This window comes from Rousettus aegyptiacus, unplaced genomic scaffold (genome assembly GCF_014176215.1).
Source record: "Rousettus aegyptiacus isolate mRouAeg1 unplaced genomic scaffold, mRouAeg1.p scaffold_m13_p_1, whole genome shotgun sequence".
NCBI classification, from domain to species: domain Eukaryota; kingdom Metazoa; phylum Chordata; class Mammalia; order Chiroptera; family Pteropodidae; genus Rousettus; species Rousettus aegyptiacus.
This window is the reverse complement of record NW_023416284.1, coordinates 28,109,435-28,117,126: the sequence shown is the minus strand read 5'-3', so window position 1 is coordinate 28,117,126 and position 7,692 is coordinate 28,109,435.

The following is a 7,692-nucleotide window of genomic DNA, read 5'->3' as shown; positions in this document are numbered from 1 at the left end:
TGCCTACTTAAATCTCATCTCTTACTACTGTCTTCCTCACTCTGGACTAGCCACAATAACCTCATTGGGTCTCTCATCTTAATCCTTATCGTATTCAACCTTTCTGCAATATTTGATGTTCTTTACCTTCCTTGGGTTCTACAGTGTATCACATTCTCCAGGTTTTTTTCCTACTTCTATAACATTCCCTCCCAGTTTCTTTCTTTCTTTGCTCTTTCTCTTAAATGTTGCTGTTCTCTAGCAACATTTATATTGGCTGAGGGATTTCGTGGTTTCAATTCCATCTGTACAGCAGTAACTCCCAAGTCTTTTGTCCTCTCTTAAACTTAAAATTCTCCGTTACTTCTTGGATATCTCTATTTGTTGTTCCATAGGCACTTCAACTCACCAAGTCCCAAACAGAACTATTACTAACTCCCATACACGCTTTCAGATCTTTTCTTCCTATGTTCTCACCATAGGACACCTGGGCATTGAAGCCTGAAGCCTGACAGTTATCATCAAATCTTCATTCTCCCTCCATTCCTGTGTCCATGTCTTACCATGTCTTACTGTATCCATGTCTTACTATATCCATGACTTCGTCAGGGAGCCAGTATAATAGTGGTTAAGGGTGCAGAGCCAACCATACAAGAAGTTTGTCTGTGACTGCCAGAGAGTTGGGATGAGGGCTTTCTGCTCCTGCACGGAAGGAAGTCCAGCCACCTGTCCCTGTCATTTTTCCATTTTTCTCTGCTTCCACAAAGCTAGAAGGGTGCCTTGCCCAGTTCTTTACTTTTTTAGAATATCAAGCAGGAACTGGAATTGGCCTAGGGAGACCATTTAGGTCTGCCTACGCTTTGTCCACAGTCCAGTAGGCTCCTTAAGGTCCAGCCCAGGTCAGCAGGTCCAGATTTTTCTATTGGGATATAAGGTCGCCCCCCTGGCTTATGATAGCCCACATCTGATCTCTGTGCAGCCACTGCTGAGAGAACTCAAGGGGTTGCTGGATGAGGATTGGCTCAGGCAGGAGCTGCTGTTAAACTGCTCTCTGGAGGTGGAGTGGCGGGGAAGAAGGGGAGTCTCGTTTTGTACTATTTGCTGCCTTTTGTGATGTAAATATCTCACCATGGCCAATTTCAAGCGACTAACATGATATCACTGAACAGTGGCTGGAAAGGAAATTGGCTCTCATGAGCCTGTAGCTGTCTTCCCATTTTCCCAGATTTCTAACACCTGCATTTTTATCCAGTCAGAAAGTCTGAGATAGGTAGCTTCGGACACTTGGAGTCCCATTTTTCCTTCTCTTTCCCAACATTGTCAAACTTCTCTCCAAAATTGTTTTTCCATTTACACCTCTAGCAGTGTGTTAGAGCACTATATTTTCCACACAACTTTGCCAATGTTGTTTTAAGTTTGCTGTTTGATAGTTGACAAATGGTATCTCCTCTCTCAGTGCTTTTTCTGAAGCTCAAATTTGCTTTTATTTTTTTTTTCCAGGCTTAAAATCCTTTCATGGGTCTACATGATCCTTTGAACCTAGACCCACCTCTAAATGCTAGAACATGAGCCCTTATACTTTTCAGCTTTTCATCCTTGGAGTCTCTCCCTCATGATGATCCCTTCAATATTTCCCAAACCTAACCTCCATATTGCCACAGGGTCTAGTTTTGTTCCCCCAGGCAAACTCAGCCTCCAAACTCTTAGCCTGCTGGAACTTTCTTTGTCATTCAAGATCTGTCCTCAAGTCATTACTCTGGGGGAGTCTTTTCTTATCTCCCAATTATATGAAATGAGGGCAGAAGGCTAATTTAAAAGAAGAAATGCAACTTTACATTCCTCTCAGTAGCTCTTTTGTGATCAGAAACAACTTGGTGAGCCTTCAGGTATGACCTTGATGGGATGATGTTAGAGAGCTAAGTTCGCTGAATATGAAGTTGGTGAGAATTTTGGCGTGTTCTGTACTAACTCCAGAGAAAAAGGAGAAGGGCTAGTAAGTGAAAGATAGCAACCTGAGGAGAGGAAAGCTTCACCAGTAAGGAAATCCAGTAGAAAGACTGTCTGAGGAAAATTGTAGAATGGTGATGCCTAATCCTCAGTTTTAAGTTTATACCCTATTCTGCTTAGCTTCCTTTTAGTGCCGCCCAGACATTCCCTATGTGTACACCTCTGACTAGGACCTGTGACTCTTCTATATTATTCACTTATTCAACATTATGTGACTGGCATGGGGCCTGGCGTGAGTGTCTCCCACAGTATAAGGCTGAGTTCAAAACAGGCATCAGGAGAGAGGTAAAGGGGGAAAATGTCAGTAGGTGCCCAGGAGTGACTCCAAACAAGAGAGCTGCAGGGGACCTAATTCGGTCAGCCCTCTATCTTCCATCCTCTGAGTGACATCCTGGTTCCTGAGCTGCCTTTGCTGAGCTGCTGGACTTTCTCTGACCCCTGAATCCATGTTTCCTGCTGAGAACACAGGAGCACTAGCCTACTACAGCCAGACTCTGGTGTGCCTGTTCCACCCCAGAAGAGGGCCCTGGGTGAGATAAGAGGATGCACTGCCAATGGGAGGAGCCTGAGCTGCCCAGAGGGCATACAGGAAATCACTCCTTCCTTGGGGGCAGAGAGGGAGTGACTCAGGGCTGACTGGTGGGAGTTCCGTTTTTGTGGCCAGGATGGGCTGCAGCGGGGCCCCTTGGATAGCGTGCTCAGCTTCCCCTTCCCCAGCTGCCTGCCTAATGAGGCTTTGAGAGGTGTGTCTTGGCCTTTCCTTTTCCCTCTCCCATCATTTCTCTGGAAACAAGTTTGTGCTGCTGGACTGGTCTCTTGCTCCAACCCCTGCCCAACCTAGGCCATCCCCTGTGAGAATATACCAGTAGAGAGAAGCAGTAAGAACTGCAGTAGACAGGTGTGGGGCAGGTGAGTCTGAGTATTTAGGTGCTCTGTACCTGCAGTTTGTTGCCTGGTTTGTAGCGGGGCTCTGAGTGTTATTGGGGCCATAATGGAAATCTTCTGTTGGACGAGGGTGCCAGTGTATTTGTGTTCAAATTGGAAGTTGCACTATGCCCACGTCAGGTCTCTTTGCACTCTGCCAGAGAAGCAGCATAGCATTATGGGTAAGAGAGGGACCCTGAAGTTTGGATGCCTGTAGGTTTGAATCCTAGCTCTGCCATTTACTAGTTCTGCCATTTGTCAGACTTTGGCTAAGTTACTTCATCTCTCTGAGCTTATTTTCTCTTTTATAAAGTAGGGATGATGATAATAATAGTACCTACCTCGTATGTTGTTGAAGATAGAAGGAATGAATACATGTGCAAAGTGCTTGGAACATTACCTGGCAATTAAGAGCCATGTAAGTCTTAGCTGTTTTTATTCTTGTCGTGACTGGCTTCTCTTTCAACCCAGTCATCTGAATAGAAGCTCGGCAGTAATCCTAGACTCTGCCTTTTCCTTCTACTCCTGTATTCAACCCTTGCCCATTCTTTCATCCATTTATTTCTTCCAGTTCACCACCACACCATCATTTCTCACCTGCACTACTGGAATAGTCTTTCACTGATCTCCTTGCCTTTGCTTTCTGTATTTCTGTAATAACTGTATGAGATATAATTCACATACAATTTACCTATTTAAAGTTTACCGTTCAGTGGTTTTTAGTAATATACACAGATATATGCAACCACAGTCAATTTTAGACCTTTTTTTTTTATCACCTCGAAAAGAAATCTATATCTTTTAGCTCTTGCCCTACTATCTCCCCATCTTCCTCCTAGTCCTAAACAGCCACTAATCTACTTTCTATCTCGATAGATTTGCCTATTCTGAACATTTCATATATATGAAATATAAATATAATATGTGGTCATTTGTGACTAGATTCTTTCACTTAGCATGGTTTTTTCAAAGTTCATGCTTGTTATTGTGTGTATCAGCACTTCATCCCCTTTTAATAGCTGAATAATATTCTATTGTGTGGATATATCACAGTTTGTTTATTCGTTCACCAACTGGTAGACATTTGGGTTATTTCTACTTTTGGTCAGTATTAATAATGCTTTTATGAACATCTGAGTACAAGCTTTTGTCTGAATATGTTTTCATTTCTCTTGAGTATACACCTAGGAGTGGAATTGCTGGGTCTTATGGGAACTTTATGTTTAGCTGAGGAACTGCCAGACTGTCTTCCAAACATGTTGCATAATTTTACATTCCCACCAGCAGTGTAAAGGATTCTGATTTCTCTTTGCTAACACTTGTTATTATCTGACTTTTTGATTATAGCCATCCTGATGGGTGTGAAGTTGTATCTCCTTGTGGGTTTGATCTGCATTTCCCTGATGACTAACCATGCCAAACACCTTTTCATGTGCTTATCAGCCATTCGTATACCTTCTATGGAGAAAAATTTATTCAGATCCTTTGCTTATTTGAAAATTGGGTTGCCTATTATTAAGTTGTAAGACTTCTTTATGTGTTCTAGATACAAGTCCCTTATCAGATACATGATTTGCAAATATTTTCTCCCATTCTATAGGTTGTCTTTTCACCTTCTCAATAAAGTCCTTTGATGTATAAAAGTTTGATTTTGATGAAGTCTAATTTATCTATTTTTTCATTTTGTTACTTGTACTTTGGTATCTTGTCTAAGAATCCATTACCAAATCTGAAGTAATGAAAATTTATCCCTATGTTTTCTTTTAAGGGTTTTGTAGTTTTGGCTCTTACATTTAGGTCATTGATCCTAATTTTGAGTTAATTTTGTATATAGAGTTTGGGTAGAGATCCAACTTCATTCTTTTGCATGTGGCTATTCAGCTATTCCAGCATCATTTGTTGAAGACTGTTCTATTCTGATTGAATAGTCTTGACACCTTTGTTAAAAATCAGTTGACCATAGACACATTGGTTTATTTCTGGGCTCTCAGTTCTACCCTATGGATTTATGTATCTATCCTTATGCCAGTGCCACACTATCTCGATTTTTTTTAACTTTGTATTTAGTTTGAAATTAGGAAGCATGAATCTGCAAACTTATTATTTTCCAAGATTGTTTTGGATTTCTGGGTTCCTTGCAATTCTATATGGGTTTTTGAATCAGTTTGTCAGTTTCTACAACTAATCCAGCTTGAATTCTGATAGGGATTTCACTGAATCTGTAGATCAATTTGGGAAGTATTATCATCTTAATAATAAGTCTTCCCATTCATGAACATGAGATGCTTTTCCATTTATTTAGAGCTGTTTTAATTTCTTTCAATGATATTTTGTAGGTTTCAGACTATAAGTTTTACACTCTTTGTTAAATTTATTCCTAAATATTTTATTCTTTTTAAATGCTATTCTAAGTGGAGCTGTTTTTTTTTTTTCATTTTCAAATTGTTCATTGCAAGTGTACAGAAGAATACTTTTTTTTTCTTTTGTTTATTGGTCTTGTGTCCTGCAACCTTGGTGAACTCATTTATCAGTTCTAATAAATTTTTAGTGGATTTGTTACGATTTTGCACATACACAATCATGTTATCTGCAAATAGAGATGGTTTTACTTCTTCCTTTCCAGTCTGGGTACCATTTCTTTTTCTTGCCCATGTGCGTTGGCTAGAACTTCTAGTACAATGTTGACAAGAAGTGGGGAGATCACGCACTCTTGTCTTGTTTCTGATCTTTGGGCGAAAATATTGTTTTTCACTATTAAATAAGTACAATGTTAGCTGTGGGTTTTTGTTAATGCCCTGTATCAGGTCAATGACATTTCCTTTTATTCCTAGTTTTTTGTTTTTTAATCATGAAAGGGTGTTGGATTTTGTAAAATGCTTTTTTTGTGTCTTTTAAGATAATTATGCAATTTTTGTTTATTATGTTCTATTGATATGGTGTATCACACTTGCATTCCTGGCATAAATTCCATTTGGTTATGATATATAATCCTTTTCATATGTTGCTGGATTGTGTTTGATAGTATTTTCTTGAAAATTTTTGTGTCCATATTAATAAGACATATTGATCTGTGGTTTTCTTTGCTTGTGATGTCTTTGTCTGCTCCAAGAGTCAGGGTAATACTGGCCTCACAGAATGAATTGAGAACTATTCTCTCCTCTTCTACTCTTTGGAAGAGTTTGTGAAGAATTTATATTTATTCTTATGTAAATGTTTAATAGAAATCACCAGTGAAGCCATCTGGACGTGGCTTTTTTGTTGTTGGTGATGGTGGTAGTTTTCTTTTTATTACTAATTTTATCTCTTTACTTATTACAAGTCTATTCAGATTGCCTACTTTTTCTTTAGTCAATTTTGGTAGCTCCTTCCTTTCTAGGAATGTGTCCATTTAATCTAAGGTATCTAATTTATGGGTATACTCCTTACCTTCACTCTTGCTCCTCCTCTATTATCCATTCTCCACACAGTAGCCAGAGTAGTTTTTTTAAAAAACGCAAATCTGAATATGACTCACTCCTACGTCCAGTTCGTCCATGGGTGCCCTCTGTCCTCAGGATAAAGATCCTTAATGCTGACTATAAGGTCCTGCATAAGCTGGCCCCTCTCACCGCTATGGGTTCCTAGCCCTCACAGAGCTATGTTCTCCCTTTGTTCCAGCCATGTGGAACTCTTTGCAGCTCTTAAACATACCGCATGTCACAGGTTCTGTTTCCTCTGCCAGGAGCTTTTCCTCTGGTGAGCCTCCTCTTCTTTTTCATGACCCAGATTAAAATGTAACTTTCTCTGGAAAAGCTTTCCTGACTCCATTTCCTTTCACTGTTACCCAGGTCCCCTCCCTTTTCTAGCATACAGTTCTATTTCGTTGCTTATTTACATATTTGTCACCCCTCTTTGTGTATATATTGGTCCCCATCAGGGACAACTTTTTAATCCACACATCTTGGACCGGGCAATATCCTTGTAGTGGATCTGAAATTTCATTCTAGCAAATCTCATCTCCCTCATCCTGCATAGCCTCCTATTTACTCCAGTTATTTTTTCCGCTTAAATTCAGCCCACATGCCAACTGTTCAAATCTTTTTGGAATACAGATTTTGATAACCACCCCCACCCCATTTCCTGCATTTGTATGTAATATCTGCTGACACTTAGTAAGTATTTCCTATGTACCAGGCCCAGTGCTGTGAAAAATGTGCTTGTGTGATCTCATTTAGTGCTTACAAGGGGGAAGTAGCTATTACTAACCCCATTTTTCAGAGAGGTTAAGTGACTTGACCAAGGTCACCCAGATAGTAAGTGATATAGCAGGGACTTGGACAAAGGGTTTGTATGATCCAGAATGCGTGCTCTTAACTTCAATGCTAAGTGATGTTATATATTCTTTGATTTCATCTGATTCAGTGAAAAAAAATGTGTGAAGCAAGACAAATGTTGTTTCCTAAGGACCAGTGGGAGATAAATCAGAGGTCAGCAGTGACAAACTCAAAACATAGGCAAACCTGAAGACCATATGGCATGTGGTAGGACATGGGAGTAGCTTTCAGGACAGGGAGCACCTCCCAATACTCCAGGAGACCCTGAGGAAGGCAGAGGAATCCTACCGTGTCTGGCTGAAGACAGGAATGACCTCTGCCTTCCTCTTTTGGGGCCCATGAGCTGGGCAGTAAGGTGGCTATAAGCCAGGAAAGGCCATCTAGAGACATAAGGGAAAGAGAGAGCTCAAGACAGGCTAGAGCTGGCTGGTGCTGAGGTATCCATTTGAGCTGAGGCTGGGCTATAGCT